The following is an 18,813-nucleotide window of genomic DNA, read 5'->3' on the forward strand; positions in this document are numbered from 1 at the left end:
TTATCATAACATCCTTAGATAGTATTCTTCTTCTTTTCCAACCATGTAGTTCCAGAGGAGCTGTGAAGCATAACACCCTATACCCTCCACTAACTCCTGCACGGAATAGGCACTGATTTTCCTTGGGCTGAGGATAGAACTGCTTCTTATACTGAGCTTTATCTGATCTACATGTAATACAATGTGGACCATTTTGTATGGAACTTCATTTCCCATTTCTTACCTGGCAACTTTCATTGTGGAAAGAAAGGGAATTCCTTTCTTTCTCTCTAACAGTTAGAAAGCTGGTAGGTTATTAATTCCGTAGTCTCACTGTAGGTAAATTTACACTTGGGTCCTAGAAGGACATAGTCATAATCATTCAATGTGACTGCAAACTTGGTTAAAGAGAAAACACAAGCCAGGGTGCTGAGGAGTATGCTACCTACCCATTTCAGGCAGTAACATTCTAAGGACTGAGAAGCTCTCTAAGTGTTTTAGGCTGAATTTACTCTGGTCCATTCTCTGTGAAGATCTAGGTAAAAGTCTCCCACAAAGAATATTGCTTCCAGGACCAGAAACCCCATTGGAGAGTCATCTGGTATTTGAGTCTTTCCAGATCAAAGACATGAATCCATCAGCCTCCTAACTTACCTTCCTGTCCTCCCTGAGGATTTCTGCTCAACCAGTTTGCAGTTGCAGTTGCAGTTTGAGGTATTAACACTAGAGGTCTCTCCCTACTCATGAGCCTTTTCCCCCCACAGACAAGGCTTTGCCTCTCACACCCCAGCCTGCTATACATATGTTTAACCTAATCTGCTATATCTATACCAAATGTTAACCATACTAAGATTCGAAAATGTCCAAGATAGAGTCCTGAAACCTAAAATCCTTGATCTTCTTGCTAGAGTCATGACATATTCCATGATAGACACACAAACAGACACTTCACAAACAATAACAACAAACAAACCACCACCACCAACTCTATTAATCTGCTTCCACTAAATCCACAAAAAGAGTCACTAAGGCTAGGTGGACCCAATGAAGTCACAAAGACTCCTTTTGCCTGGAAATCACATATCTAGCGTAACAGCATACTGAGTGTCCACCTTAGCTCCTCATGCCATCATCTATGATGTTAATACCATTCTCTGCCTTATATGTTTTACATTCTGACATAGTGGAAAACAAACCCAAGGAAAATAAAGCGGGAAAGAAAAATGTTCACATAAGCCTTAGACCAGAGCATTAAAACTAGCTATCGACTGCAAGCCTATTTTATAGGGGTCTTCTTTTGGCACTCTAAAGAGGGACTTCAGTCAATTGGAAAAAAATGCCAAGGTGTGTTAAAAAGAAAAGAGGAAAAGAATATAATTACTGAGATAGAGAAGGCTATTTGCCCATGCAGAATTAGAACACAAATTCTTTTCTATTAAACTCCCTTAGACTTGATCCAACCCATTTCTCCTTCTTAGAGTTGAAGACATAACAGAGGGAGTGGTGGAAGAGAGGAGCTGAGTAGCACTGGGCTGGAGGGCAGCCTTGAATTTTACCTGGAATCCAATAATCTCATATAGGTTGTCTCAATTAAATATCTGCATCTTTATATTATGCCTATTTATAGTTTGTCCAAAGATTGACTATGAAGCTTTATTAATTAGAACATATTTAAATTTAACTCATTTAGCCTTCTCTCTTAAAACTTCTATCAGTAATATCACTTTCCTTAACAAGTAAATTGAGATTTGTTGAGTGTGAAAAGCTAGACTTATGAAACTAAAGTACAAATATGTTATCAAGGGATTTTTCCAAAAACCTGATACACCAAACCTACATTAAAATAACAAAAAAGCACTAAAGATTATTGACCTTACCAAGAATTCATTTTACATTTTCTATTATTTAAATGTCAAAACTCCATATTCCTCTAATGTGATTCAATTTATGGCAACTCCTAATTCATAGAACTTTTCAGGACCACATAGAGTGTACTTAGTAAAATAAAACTGCACTTAACTATGAAGAACTAGAAATGCTGTGAACTTAATGCTTTCATTTAATTGCACACATTAAGCAGATGAACATTTAAGACAAAAATTTATTTTTATCAACTATGGAGTATCCAATTGCCTCACATAAAACTTGTGTTCAAGTCAATTTTTAGTGCTCATCAAAAAAATAAATATATTCATTCTTATTAAAACCGTAGTATGAGGAATATTTGCTAGATATAGCAATGAACTTCCTGACAGAGAAGAGCTTTAAACACTGGGATAGGTATCAGGTCACTTTTCTGAAAGCTTTTCTTATTTATTTTTTTTTTTTAGACTGAGTTTTGCTCTGTTGCCCAGGCTGGAGTGCAATGGCACGATCTTGGCTCACCACAACCTCCACCTCCCAGATTCAAGTGATTCTCTTGCCTCAGACTCCGGAGTAGCTGGGATTACAGGAATGCACCACCATGCCCGGCTATTTTTGTATTTTTCAGTAGAGATGCGATTTCTCCATGCTGGTCAGGCTCTGGAAGCTTTTAAAAGTTGAATTCATGCTCATCAACAAATATGCTATAAATATAGTCTTTCAAAGGTGAGCAGTGTGAATCAATACATATTTTTAGACAGTCATTCTGACCTGTGTTGCATGTACTGTATGTATAAGTAGGAGGGAAATACATGGGCGCATGTATGTTTTTGTGTTTTACTGTAGAGTCAATCGTGTGCCTTGTCAGGCTTTTCAAGTGTGATCGTTATGCTATTCACTGATGTTCTGACCATCATCCTCCTCACGAGACAGTGTTACTTGCAAGGGATGTGCCACCACCCTTTTGGCCGAGGAGCCAGCTAGACAATGCACCTCTTGGATGCACCACCCTCATTGTCATTCTGCCTGAGCTCTCCCTGCTCCCTCGCCTCTCCAAAGGTCAGCCGGAGGTCTTCACTCCAACGCTAATGGGTGCACACACAGCCTGCTCACTGCTCCTGCTGTGGCAGAGAAACTTCATCCCTTTATATCTCTCCTCCCTAGTTCTTCCCTTCCTCCCTCCTTTTCTCTCTCCTGTGCTAGCTCTTTCTCTGCCTTGCAAATGACTCTGAGGAGCTATGCTGGTGGATGATTTATATTAAGAAAAAAAGCACTCAAAAATTTTTTTTTTGAACTGGGCTCCCTGAGAGCACTCAGGGCTGCCTCGTACAGCTCAACGCCTACCTGCTCAACTGCAGGGAAACAAGCTTCTGAAGGCTTTAATGGGATTTCGCCTGAGGCTGTTTTATTAAGATGTCGGCTTTTTCTGCTGCCTCTGCAGCTGACACCATTCACTGTCAGCTGTCCCCTCCCCTTCCCACCCCCACTGCCACCCCCCAACAATGCACCAAATTATTTGCTTCATTTAGTGCTTATGGCTCAGTGTGGGCAAATTGGGAGAAGGAGCCCTACTGGGCCAGATGAACCAGGCGGAGAGGTGAAAAGCCACTGTGCTACTTAACTGGGAGTTTACAGGGAGGGAGGAGGCCAAAAATGGAAAGCTAAATCAATGCCACTGGGGCATACTTCCATCCTATTAGGAAGAATCATATTCTGTATCAACATACCCATTTTGGAAGTGCATTTACATTACTAATTTGCATAAATTCTTCATTTGGGACAGCCTGTATACAAGGTTTTGTATAATCACCTACATATATAATGTGCATTGTATGTACATTGCAGGGCTAGTTGGATATTATGCCATTCAATTTTAAAAACTACATGTTTATTAAGGGAAAATCAGCATGGGATTATATATTTTAATGAACGCTGTGTATTATCCATATGCTATATATGTAATATACTTTCTGGAGAGGGGATTTGACTACAAAATGGAAATTAACATGGGTTGTGATGGTAGTGGTAAAGATAGTAAAGAAAATGAGTTTGTGCCTCTGTGTATGCATGTGGAGGGAGTGTATGTGTTTGAGGTATGTTTGCAGTACAGGGAGAATATTTAAAACAAAATAATTCATGCTTAATTACCTGTCATTTTTACAGCAAGAGTAAATTAAACACAGCTTAAGAGTCATAGTGGTCAGGCTTTGGTGACATCTAATCAGTAGAGGAAAATTTATGTTTATAGGTAACAGATTAATTAAGTGCTCAGAATGTATTTAGAGTTATTTATCATGAGTGATGACACAGGGAAAATGTGTCATGCCCCCATTTTATGGATAGGGTACCTAACAGCATAACAGGAGGCAATTGACACACAGCAATACAGCAATTCAGCATCAGAAGATGAGAAAAATATTGCATTCTGTTTCCTTTGAAAAACCTGCCCACTAACTATGTATAACAGAAATGCTTTTAGTTAGAAGTCATTCATTCATTCATTCAATAAATATTTACTGAGTCCCTTATTTTGCACTTACTGCATGCTATTTCGTGTGCTGGCTAACGGCAAAAAATCAAAAGCAAAAATTGCTATTATATCTGCTCTCATGAAACTTCCAATTTAGTAGAGAGGATAGACATTGCTGGATGGAAGTGATACAGTTTAATAAAAGCCTTTATTAGGAGGATTTGAGGCAGTTTGAAGAATCAGATTAGGCTTCCCTGAGGGAAAGTTAACTAGGTGAAGTTGTTTGTATACATGCGTGTTGGGGGGGTGGTGTTAGGATACATATGTACAGAGACCCTCCGGCAGAAGCAAGTTGGTGCCTCTAAGAAAATGGTATGTGGTTAAAGCACAGCTTATCAAGTAGGCAGATAGTGCAGGGTTTTCCTGGGGAGCTAGGGCTTAGCACTCACATAGCCTAGGAGGACTTATTATCAAACGTTTTACTTTTTATCTTAAAAGCACTGAGGATTCTCTACTGTTGACAGATTTTCATTTTAAGCTTTGTTTGAGGGTGCGACATGTTTTATAATCCATGTCTCAGTAGTAAGAAGTACTCTTCACTTCAGTATGAAGAATAAATTGGAAAGATGTAAGAGTGGAAGCACAAAAACAGCTAGTGGACTTTTGCAGAGATCTAACGAGAGATAATGGTAGGTTGAACTTAGATGATGACAAAGAAATTGAAGAGAAGTAGACAATGCTGAGATATGTGGTAGGTAAATTGCCAGGAGCTAGTAACATTGACTGAGAGAGATTGAGGTTCCAAGGGTAATTTCTAGGTTTCTGATTTGCAAAATGAATGAAAAGGGGCTCAGTTTTGTAACAGAGGAACACTGGAAGAAGATCAATTTTGGAAGAAGCAATCCTTAAGTTTGGCTCTGGATATGCTGTGTGAGATGACTTTGAAATTTAAAATTTCAAAGTCATCTCACACAGCACGTCCAGATACTCTGAAATTTAAAATTTCAAAGTATCAAGTGAGAAGGTGTTGAATAACTATTGATATGATTTAGTACCCAGACGTGAGGACAAGCCTGAAGATACGTGTTGTCTGTACATTGGTCATATTCATACCAAGGGAAACTGGTGACATGAATTAAAAGAAATAAAGGAAGAAGTAGAAATAACTGTAATTATCAAGTGGCTAAAAGAAATAAAACTACAAAGGAAAGTGAGAATTAGCCAGAGAGGGGGTAAAAGTATCCTGAGGAATGTGTGCTGCCAGGAAAATAAAGTTTCTCAAAAAAGACAAAGTGTGTTCCGCAGTTTCACAGAGAGGCCAAGTGCAAAGAAACCTAAGCAGACACTCCCTGAATTGCACAACATGGAACCCATTGGTTAGTGAATACTAGTAAATCAGTGAGAGTATTGAAGGAAAAGTGGAATGGACTGAGAGGTCCAGCATAGGAGCAGTAACCACTCTCTCAGATTGCTCAGGATTGTCACAGTTTATGCCTGTTGTCCCAATACTGTTTTTAATATAACTTCTTTTACTCTGAAAAGTATCACTGTTATATGAACATTTTTCGAGCACAGAAATTTTGAGTCTGAGGCCTTTCTATGCATTTTTGACACCCCTCCCTCCTTGATTTGCCCTTCCCTTTGGATTAGATATCACCATCAATGGCTAGAATTTCTTTGTTCTGTATTTTCTATCTCTGTGAATATCTCTTATCAATTCTGCCTTGCAGATCTAAAATGTGATAACTCTCTTCCATCTCTGCTGTCAGTGCCCTAGATCATATCACTACCAACTGCTTGTACTTCAATAGCCTTTACTAATTTCATTCCTATCTATTCTTTATGCAACAGCTACAGTTACCATTTTTAAATATAGTCAAATTACGTCCTTACCCTGCAAAAAAAGAATAAAAGGATAAATGACAACCTTCAAAAATTTTCCACTGACCTTAAATAAAAATCAAACTCCTTAATATTGCCTATAATGTTTGCCATGATACTAACTCTGCATATCAATCACATTCCATGTCATTTTCTATACCTAGATTCTCTCTCAAAACTACAGCAAAATTGCACTATGTATATGATATTCAAAGTGATGCAATTCTTCCTGACATGAATGTTGTACATGCTGTTTCAATGACTAAAAATATTTAGTCAGTCTTTACTTAGTGAATTCCTAGGCATCTTTTAGGTCTAGGCTTGAAAGCCTAATGTTTAACTATGTCTTCCAATACTTCCCCCCACTAGTCTCTTATAGAGTATCTTGTTCTATAAGTAACAATTTTCAAAACTGTGATTAAGTACTTATGTTTGTTTACTTCTTTTATATTGATCTTACCATTAGATTCTAATCTCAATGAAGACAAGAATAATGCCAGTTTGCTCAATATTATATAGCCTAATCATATCACAGTACATATTACATACAATCATATCACAGTACTTCTAGGTTCACAAAATATGTTCCCACAAATATTAATTATGTACTAAGCACTATGCTGTTGTTCAGGTAAGAACTTCCTGAATTAATGATCACTCAAGAGTTAGGGCCTATCCACTAACTGCTATTTTGTTGCAAGTAATTCTTAACTACCTAATAAATAGTTAAGGCTTATAGATCTCAGATACAAAGGTAACAAATGCATCTTATTTATGATGCTATAATTTAAATTTAGACATCAAGGTCATGTTTGCAATGAAAGGGTGTGTTTGGATTTTAGGCATCCATTTTTAAAAGATTGGTGATTGTTTTCTGCATAAATATACTCAGTGTTTGGGCAGAAAATACCTAAATATCTTGCTTTCTAAAATAACTACTTGAATGACGTCCACTTTCCTGGTCATCCCTGGAGAAAGGCAGAAGAATTGATAATCACCACTCCAGGATAACTCGAGGTAAATAGACAGCCATGCTGTTATTATAATCGTGTCTACAGTGTAATAATGGAAAAGTCATTTCCCTCTGGCCTGAGAAAGAATGGCTTTCAGGAAAATGTTGATAATATCCCTTATCAGCACCATCGAGGACACCCCACTGTCCTGATTTCCAGCCTTTAACTCCAACTAAATTGGGATCTTCTCTTTTCCTTTCTACTAAGTCAGGGAGGTGAATGCCAAAACACACTTGCGTAGGCCTTATGAATGTTTTGAGTTGTTCTCCTTATAAAGCTCTATTCACCTTTAAGGAACTTTATCCCTGCAGTGAGAGTATTCATTCATAATCCACCAAATTTAAGTGTTATGAGCGAGGTACTGGGAAAAGTTCAGAAGAAAACAACCTTTGACTAGGATATTCAAAGACCAATTGGTAAGTCCGTTGTTCCTCTAGATATTTACAAAAGTAGACAATGTAGACAATTAATATGCATGCACATGCACACACATACACAAGGACTGGAGTCTCACAAGATTAGGTCAAAAAAATTTAACCTGTATAAAATAGAAATCATTATCAATGGCCCAGATTTGTCTATTTTCTATCTCTATGAAAAAAAAGTTCTAACCAGTCATTTAGAAATATGGGTCAGAAATGTGGGTCATATCTTCAATTTCTCCATCTGTCACCTTCCTTCTGCTCATCTAGTTTCTCTAAGAAGCATACACCAAACAGGATTAAACATGCAAGACACTAAGAAAAATACATATGAGAAAATGGTGAATGGGATTTATCGGGCAAGAAATTTATCAGACATTGATGCAGCTATGATTGCAAGAGAAAGGAGAGAGGGAGGAAGGAAGGAAGGAAGGAAGGAAGGAAAGAAGGAAAGAGAGAAGGAAGGAAGGACGAACGGACTTTGGGAAGAAGCATCTTAGATGGCAGTGCAATCCTAAGGAAATTTTGGCAAGACTGTCAGAGAGTCTTTGAGCCAAAATTGCTGCATGAAAAGAACCCCACATCTCCCAAGTGCTGGCCTGCTTCACTAACCCTGACACACTTGGTTTTTAGCTGGTGGTGGCCTAGGGCCATCTAGTCTCAGGGAATGCACAGATAAACTTGATAGTGCAGCCACTAGGGGTCTGAGTCACTTGCATTTGGAGATCTGGGAATCTCATCCTTGGGGCTGCCATACTATCCTTATCCGTTACTTTATTTTAGAATATCATCGCTCAACTACACTAAAGTCATAGCCTTGTCTCAGATCTCTCTGCCTCTACTGCCCCCCACCACACCAACATTTCTTGTCATAATGATTCTTCCTCCCTACAATCAAACTTTTGATTTAGTCATTTTAAAAGTATAAATTTAAGTATATTTTGTTTGAAAACTTCAGTGGCACCCTATCACCTGTTTATTTAAGTTAAAACTTAAATTTGTTATATTGAACCATAAAACATTTCTTGTCCTGACAATCCTCTTGTAACCTTGCATTTTACAACCTTTTATTTTTCAAAAGACCCCTCTGAATGACTTCCCATTACCGATCCAACTTGGTGGCCCAGGCCTATAATCCCAGCACTTTGGGATGCAGAGGGGGCAGATCACTTGATGCCAGGAGTTCAAAACAAGCCTGGTCAACATGGCAAAACCAGTCTCCACTAAAAATATAACAAATTAGTTGGGCATAGTGGCATGCACCTGTAGTCTTAGTTACTTGGGAGGCTGAGGCACAAGAACTGCTTGAACCCGTGGGGCAGAGGTTGCAGTGAGCTGAGACTATGCTACTGCCCCACTTCAGCCTGGGTGACAGAGCAAGACCTTATCTAAAAAAAAAAAATAGAAATAAAAAAATTTCCATTACCAGCCCAACTTATTATCTCTAGCCTAGTCACCTTTGCAGATACTATTTAGGTTACCAATAGTGCCTCTTAAAACCATCTCACTTTGGCTAATATGCCACCTCCTCTGGGAAATATTTTCTAATTTAGAGGCAAGCTGCTCCTTAGATGTATTCTCATAGAATCCACAGCTTAACCACCTGTTCTTTACCATGCATGACAATTGCTTATTAGCTCATCAGACTCTTCCATTAATAACAAATACTGTAATAGTTACTCACCCCGATCAGTTTAAGTTATATAGCACAATGATTTGTTAAATACATGCATAATCATACTTAATTGACATTATAATACAGAAAAAGGAGTGATAAGCTATTGACAATGGAGATCAGTATTAAGGGCTTGGGTTTCAATTAGGAGCAGAGAAATGGGCCAGACCACTGTTACTGAAACCTCTACTACATCCACCAACCACAAAGCATGAACTAAGAAAATGCCATGTAGTGTCTGCTACTGAGCTTTCATGCAAACAAAAACACCACTTCAATGGAATTTTTCTTTATTAATGTGTGAGCTTCTGAATTTAGTGAAAATATATTCACTTACATGTGATATGAAGGAAGCTTCTCTAGAGTTCAAAATATGCTTACATATGTGGTGTGATAGCACATTTAAAGTTGTCATATTAATATTTTTCAGGTTAAAAGAGATTGGAGATATCTAGGTTCACATGGTGTTATGCTTCAAACAAAGGAGAATCTTTTTGATATGGTAACTCTTGGAGATAGAGAGACATCATAATTCTACCTAGAATCTGTAAACTTTATTTCTCAAGCTTGAAGACCATTACTACAGCCCAATTGGAAGCTTATTACCATTTTTCTCCTTTTTCATTGTCTACTATCGATATCACTTAACATTGTGGAAAATTCAATAATTTATTCATTCTAAATTTGGCTATATGCAGAATATAAATTTAGAGATTAGATAGGTTTATGGCTTATGGATACCATGTTTTCTCATGACTTCCTAATAATAATAAATATTATTGTAACAACAACGTTGCTAACTTTTATTGGGTATGCCACATTAAACTCTCAGTTATCTGATATTTAGGGAATAATTTTGTTTTTTGTTAGTCATTAATTACTTGTCTAATCTGATAATAAACGCTGTCATAAGAAAAGCCATAAAATACAAAAAGACAATACAAGTTTGGGGGCTAAAATTTGAATATCTAGAATTTGTTCTCCAAGAGCTTATAGACATGTGTGGGTGTTTTTGTGTTTTCTTTGTTTGCCTGCCTTCAGGTCTTTAAGATTCATAGAAAAAAAAATAAATTAGAACAAGAGTTGTTTGTTTTATTTTTTATGGTAGGAGTAGAAGTTGTCTACTATGGAAGTCAAAAATGCCTGTTAATCAATTTTTACCTGAAAAGGAGTGAGAGAGAAGAGGGACACTTAGCCTATGCCAGTACAAATGAAAACCTTCATCAATTTACTACAATGTTTATGTAAAAACTCTTAGTTATAAGACAGTCATAATCATTTCTCATTGTTTCTTTGACTTATTAACTTTCTTATCACTTTCTTTTATCTCCCTAACTTGTAATCAAAGAAAAGGCATCCAGTGATTAAATAAATACAATCACATAATGAAATACAACTTTTTGATTATTTTGTAACCTGTGCTTTATCTAAAAAAATTATTACTGGACTGTGACTTGAGAACAGACAGAATTTTATAACTTTTTTCACAAGCACTTTTACTAATTTACAAATAGGTAGTAATGTATACTCTGATAGAATTGTTTAGTTTGTGCTCCAATTTTATGAAGTTTTTAATTGTAGTCTTGTCCATCATGGGGTAAGTACATGTTCTTTCAAATGTTGCCAGGGTCATTACAGATGTGAAATGAGAGTACAATTAGAATAGGAAAGCTGGCACAATGGGCAGAGTTTTTCTGGGTGTGGTTAAAGAAGGATAAAGCCATGGGATTTTTTAAAACAATGGTTAAAAAGGAAAGAACAGAAATACATTTAGCCACGTAAGCTCCAGTATGTTTCTTTTTGTGTGTAGTGAAAGACTATATGTTAACAAGGTAGAATCCTCCGAGTGCCTGTCACTCCTTGGTTAAAAGTTGATTGTTCATAAAGACATAGTCATCTATTGGCCACTAAGGTACCATGTTATGCCATGTAACAGTTCTGCCTTAGGCTTTGAGAGAAAAACTCCTTATAATAGTAACTCATTAAAATGTTCTTTGGCCAACCGAAAGAGTTAATATCCTTCTGTGGCTCCTGATGCTCAGAGAGAGAGTGTGGGTCTAAGAATAATTGGGCCCTCTGAAAATTATCAGTTCAAGTCTACAGTGAATGTATTTTAAATTTTTTCAAGAGAAGGAGAACAAATTGGTCCACATAGAGGTTTATATTAGATTTAAAATACCAGTAGCTGCATCTTATGCCTAACAAATAACTTTTTAACTTTGGAAAGTTAGTAAAGTTAAACAATATTATCATTAGCTTTAACAGCTCAAACTTGTATCAGGGTGAGCATTCTTGGAATAGTCCTAAGGAAGGGCTTAAAAAAATGTCTCTGTTACTGATCATAGTTGCTATACTAGGAGAAGTCCAACTAGAAATGTCTTACTTGCAATATATCCTCCATGATACATGTGGAAAAAAGTGGAGCAAGGAAAGAGGGAGCAGAGAGAGAGAGAGAAGCAAAAGATAACACTAAAGAAACCTGATATGTCAGGTAATAGTGCAAATTAAAATATAAACTTCTTCATAGAGTCATACTGAAGAATTCAGATAGCAGCTATACAGCATACTTCTAAATACTAAAGGTATATGAAGTTTATGCCCAATACTTTAATATGTTATCCCACTAAACATCGTCATACTACCACCATCACATTGTGCACTGTAAACTTCTGTGTCCTCAGTACTGTTCTGCACTGGTTGTTCTAAGCCATAGAGACTTTTGCAGCGGATGGAGAGATTTTTTTAACTGTCCTGATAAGGGGGTTAGGTGTGCTACTGACCTCTACTGAGCAGAGGGTATGGATGTTGCTAAATAAACATTCTGAAATACACAAGACAGCCCCAGTGTTCCAACCAGAACAAATAATTATCCAATTCAAAGTGTCAGTATTTCCTCTATTAAGACAACCCTGTGCTACAACTAGGTAACTCAAAGTACTATCAATCACTTTTTTCTTCTTTCTCTTTCTCTAAAACATAAAACCTACCTCCAAATACAGAAACAAGGTAAACATAAACAATGATACAAGGTTGCATGCAGAGAGTACCATTTTAGTATAAAGAATGCTTGACAATGTTGCAGAGCAGAGAGCTGTGCAGCAGGCATGGGGAGCCTGGAGAGGCTCATCCCTGCAGGGTCCTAATGAAAGTTAGAGACTTAGGTAAGTGAAAAGCAGTTTTTAGAGCCAACAAAACAAAGATAAGTGGTATGACTGAGGAGTGTGTCTCAGATTTGTTGTTGTTGTTTTTTTATTTTTTTCAGATGCATGCTGACTAGTCCCTTGTGACCACACAATCCCCTATTACTCACAGGACAACTGGTAATGTACGGTCTTCTAAGCGGTTTACTTTTTTTTTTTTTTACATTCATAAGCACAGCACAGGTAAAATGCCTGGGAGGAAACAATTTACTTGGGTATGAAGGTGTAGAACTTCAGGTTTTGTATGCTTTAAATTTCTAATATCGGGGAAAATTGCAAATTTTTTGGCACTGAGCAAATGGCATCATAACTTATGTTTTTCAATGTGAATAGCTTGCTGCTTGATCAAAGTTGCTATTGGTTGTACTCTGATTTCTTTAAAAGTTGCTTACAGTGTTTCATCTGGTTCTCTTTTGTCTTTCTTTTCCTCTAGATTTCTTAATAATTTTATTTCACTTCTCCTGTAGGAAGCTACAGGAGAGGAAAATAATACTGATCAATCTTCAGCACTATTCAAAGTTCTAGTTTTCTGTAGTATTAATATTATACTAGTATATATACATATTAAAATTTATTTCATCTATAATCTGTTTCAATTAAAAAGACAGAGTTGCCTTCAGCTTTGTGAAATTTATGATATGAAGCACCTTAGATATGCTGTAACTGCTAAACTGAATTGTATTTAGTATTTTGATTATAAATTAGGGAAATGGTACATTAACTCCTTTCTAAGGCTAAGATTTAAAAGGCCCCATTTATTTGCTGTTGTTCTAGTGTTTTGCAACATATGTTATATTTATAATTGCCTTATTAAATCTTACACATTGTAAGTGATAATCATATTGCCCAGAGCTATAAAATCATCAAAATATATAATGGCATTTTAAGTTGTTGCATATACAAATGGGAATTTTTATTTTTCGCTTTTTAATAATGTTTTCAATTGAGTGATGGAAAGTCATTAGCTATTCAGAAAAGATATTATTTGCTAAGTGATAGTAGGAGGAAATCATAGTCAAATTTCAGTCAGATAAGCATGGATGTTATAGAACAATTTTACTGTGTGAGAGGACTGAGTATACACCATAGCTTGCTGGAGAAAACACAGATGAAATAAGATTCATAGGACTAGCTCAACCAACTGTCTCCACTGTTAGCCTCTTTTCTTTTCCTACCCTACTTAGTTATGTCCATGAACTTGAATTATGCTATTCCTATTTACTTTGACCACAGATATACCTCACTTGTTTTTTTTTTTTTTTAAGTTACTTTTCCATTATTAAACACCCTTGATAACAAATATAATTCTAATTCCTGGTCTGTTTCATTGTTTCATGATTTAGCTTTACATGTTTGATCCTGGATTTTGAAACAATTCTGCTATTTCCAAATTAGTAGCTCAGTTGAGAAGGCATAAATTCCTTCTCTTGACTCCTGGACTATGCATGACTGCAAAGACAAACTTATACCCCCAACACCTACTAAAAGAAGGCCCAAATCCCATACCTGTTACTGTAATAAAAGTGTTTCAAAATGTGTAAGAGCAGAAAGCTAGTTAGAAATTAAAATCATTATGATATCTGACAATATATGTTAAAATATATGTATATATATTTCACATGAATTTTGGACATTTTAAAACAGTTAAGGTTAATATTTAGTTTTTCAGAATGACAGATTTTTCTGGAAAAATGGTTGATTCCCATTAAATAGGTTAAAAAAGGTTTTTGTGAGATGCAGAATTATCTCTCTTATAAGAGAGTACTTTGGTCTTCTACCAGTACAATTTTGAAAAACTAAAACAAACATACAAACAAACAAAAACGTCACAGATTCTTGGCCCTCTAAAATATTTAGAATCTTGATAATTAAAATAAAAGGTGACTAGAAATGTGAAAAATAAAATAAATAAGCAATGTTTAAGATAATAAAATTTAATCACTAACCTAAAAATCTTCTGTACAGTCTTCTGGCTGGCAAATATAAGGGCTGTTTCATCAAGACATATAAAGTCACATTGAACTTTTTTAAGTAAATTTAAATCTTCAAGTTTTTAAAATGATTTCCAAGGTCTTTGGCCTCCCAAGTAAGTATCTTCTTCAGGAAAAGCAAATTAATGAAGCACATTTTTTTTTTTCTTTCTTGAGGTTTTATAATGAGGATGATTGATATTCATTAAGAGTTTCAGTAAATTTATGTGGCTTTCCTTGCTGTATCAACGGATATTTATGCCTCTCGTTTCACCTCTTCTACCTTTACTTTTATTTACTCCTTTCTTTTTCTCTCTCTCCTCTACCTCCTCCTCTTCACTCTCCCCTCCCACTTAATGAAGATGTTCTCAAGATTTGATTTTTGGAATTCATCTTTCTTTTAAGATATTTTTATCAGTATAATTTTTCCAGAGCATTATATAAATGGGAGTAACTTAGTATAATTAAAACCTTTAAACTTCCCTGAGTTTGAAACTAATTTTATTTGCAAACATTAACTTATTTGTATTAAACACCCCAAAACCATTTTATTAAAGCTAAGAATGGGTGTTTTAACATCTACACAGAGTTACATGGGAATCTAGGCTGACTGAGTTGCCTTCATTTAGACTGATGTTAATAGTATAGCGTTATTAGTGAAAAGACATCACATGAACAACATAAAGAAGCACATTTTTATTGATACATAATATTGGTACATACTTAGGCAGTACACGTGATATTTTGTTATAAGATTGGTGCCAAAGTAATTGTGTTTTTGCCATTTAAAAAAGTCAAAAACTGCAATTACTTTTGCACCAACCTAATCCATGCATAGAATATGTAATGATCAAGTAAGAATATTTAGGGTATTACCAACTCAAATACTTATTATTTGTATGTGTTGGGAAACTTTAAAGTCCTTTCTTTTAGCTACTTTGAAACTGGACCCCTTCCTTACACCATAAACAAAAATCAACTCAAGATAGACTAAAGGCGTAAATGTAAAATGCAAAACTATAAGACAAACAATTTAGGCGATATCATTCGGGACATAAGTGTGAGCAAAGATTTCATGATGAAGATGCCAAAAGCAGCTACGGCAAAAGGAAAAAATTGACAAATGGCATCTAATTAAACTAAAGAGTTAATGCACTGCAAAAGAAACTGTTGGTAAACAGACAACCTACAGAATGGGATAAAACTTTTGCAAACTATTCAACTGACAAAGGTTTACTATCCAGCATCTATAAGGAACTTAAACAAATTTACAAGTAAAAAACCAAACAGTCCCATTAAAAACTGGGCAAAGGACGTTAACAGACACTTGTCAAAAGAAAACATACATGAGACCAAAATTCATATACAAAAAACTTAACATCACTGATAATTGTAAAGCATAACCACAGTGAGGTACCATCTCACACTAATCAAAATAGCTATTATTTTAAAAAACTAAAAAAATAATAGATGCTGGTAAAGTTGTGGAGAAAAAGAAACACTTATACACTATTGATGGGAGTATAAATTATTTCAACCATTGTGGAAGACAGTGTCACAATTCCTCAAAGACCTAAAGTCAGAAATACCATTTGACCCAGCAATCCCATTATTGGATATGTAAGCAAAGGACTGTGAAATATTCTCGTATAAAGACACATGCATGGATATATTTATTGCAGCACTATTCACAATAGCAAAGAAATGGAATCAACCTAAATGCCCGTCAATCATAGACTAGATAAAGAAAATGTGGTACATATACACTATGAAATACTATGCAGCCAAAAAAAATGACACAATGTCTTTTGCAGGAACATGGATGGAGCTAGAGGCCATTATCCATAGCAAACTAATGCAAGAACAGAAAACCAAATACTGCATGTTCTCACTTATAAGTGGGAGCTAAATAATGAGAACACATGAACACATAGAGGGAAACAACACACTAGGGCGTATTGGAGGGTGGACGTTAGGAGGAGGGAAAGGTTCAAGAAAAATAACCAGTGGTTACTAGGCTTAATACATGGATGATGAAATAATCTGTACAACAAACTGCAACGATACACATTTACCTACATAACAAACCTGCACATGTACCCTTGAACTTAAAAGTTAATAAATATACAGTACATTGTTATTAACTATAGTTACCTTACTCTGCTATTGAAGCTTACAACTTATTAAGAATAACTTATATCTATTTAAGGGCTTCCTTCTATACAGACCTTGAATGAGAATTCCTGTAGTGGCTTCAAACTTCTTTCTACTTGGGAATGATTAAAGTACCGGGGAAATCTGGATTCCAATAAAATATATGAGTTAACTAATATGTCCAAATGAAGGAGGAAAAGAGCTGAAATACACAAAGAAAATTCATCTTCTTCTTTGGAAGAGATATCTGGGCTTTACCAAGAGAATGTCCAAACTATTGAGGTTCCTTTTTTCCTCACAAGTCTTTCCTTATTATGTATGCATTCTCATTTTTATCTTCTTAGTTTGGCTCATACAATTTTTTATCTTCACTTCATGCATGTCTTCTCCCTACTAAATTATTTCCATCATTATAAAATTAATGATTTATTATCTTTTGTTTTCTATGTCTCTTTTTGCTTCACATTTTTTTGCAGCTACTGTGTCATTCTCTGTCATCTTTGACAGCAAAACTAACCAAAGCCTGAATCTGTTTTCTCTCATCCCCACAGCCTCAACACTCATCCGTTTCTCATCCTCTCCAATCAGACTTTTACAATCACAGATCCATGAAATTGTTCTTGGGAAAGTAATCAATAACCTGTAAGTTCACAAATTCAAGAGTATTTTTCTCTCTGTATTCCATATTTCAGCATTATTTTACATATCCGTATCGTCTACTTTTTCCCAAGCCTTGGAACCTTTTGGAAGCAGAGTCAACTTTTTAGGAAGATGTCTTTATTTGATTGGCACTGAGAAGCCTATGGCATAGTGGCTGCCCTGATGCATCTAGCCAACAACTTGCTTGGGAAAAATATCAATTGACAAACACCAAAATGAAATAGAGGTTGACATTATCTGACAAGAACTTTAAGAAAGCCATAGTAAAATGCTTCAACAATTCTGAATTATCTTAAAACAATTGGAAAAAAAGAGGAAGTGTTAACCAAGACATTGAATTTATTTTTTTAAATAGAAATTATAGAATTTAGAAATATAATAACCCAATTATAATAACCCTCATTGGATGGGCTCAGAGGAGAGTGAGATGACAAAGAATTGAAGCAGTGAACTTGGAAGGGAGCAATAGGAATTACTCAAACTGAACAACAGAAATAAAATATACTGAAAATGAATGAACACAGACTCAGAGGCTTACAGGACCAAGAGAAAAGATTCAACATTCCCGTCATCAAAGTTATGTAACAAGAAGATAAAGGATGTGGGACTAAATGATACTCAAAGAAATAATGGCTGAAAACTCCCCAAATTTTGTGAAAACTATTAACCTGTAGATTTACAATTTGAGAAAAATCTAAATATGATAAACCAAAGAAACTTATACCAATACGCTTTATAGTCAAATTTCTAAAAACTAATGACAAAATAAAACATAGCCAATGAGAAATGATACATTACCTATTGAGAAACACAAATTCAAATGATAGTACATTTCTCATCTAAAACCATGGGGACCAGTACAAAGGAGTACATTTTTCAAATGCTGAAAGAAAAGAACTGTCAACTATCAACTCTGTATCAGCTGAAAATATCCTTTAAAAGTGAAAGAGAAATCAAAACATTCTCAGTTTAAGTAAAATAAAGAGAATTTTTCTTATCAGATTTATTCATAAGGAATGACCAAAAGAAGCATCCAGAAACAACAACAACAAAAAATAGTGATCATTACTGAAGAAACCTTGGATCTTTGAAAAAGAAAGGACAGAATGGACAAAAATAGCAGTGAATATAAAAGACTGAATATAATAGACTAATCTTTAACTCATAAGTTTCTTTAATATTTGATGGTTGAAGCAAAAATAATGCCAGTTGATGTGGTGCTCAATTATGAAGAGGAAGTACTTTAAAAATCTCATTTTGTAAGTGAGGAAGGACCTAAATGGAAGTAAAATTTTAATATTCATTTGAAGTGATAAAATGTCAACATCAATGAGCTATGAAAAGTTATATATGTTATATATATGTATATATATATACATATATACATATATACATATATACATACATATATATATATACACATATATACATATATATATATACTGTATTCCTAGAGGAATAACTAAGAAAATTGTACAAAACAACATACTCAAAAACATTATAAATAGTTTCAAATAAAACTCTTA

The sequence above is a fragment of the Saimiri boliviensis genome, chromosome 4 (genome assembly GCF_048565385.1).
Source record: "Saimiri boliviensis isolate mSaiBol1 chromosome 4, mSaiBol1.pri, whole genome shotgun sequence".
NCBI classification, from domain to species: Eukaryota; Metazoa; Chordata; class Mammalia; order Primates; family Cebidae; genus Saimiri; species Saimiri boliviensis.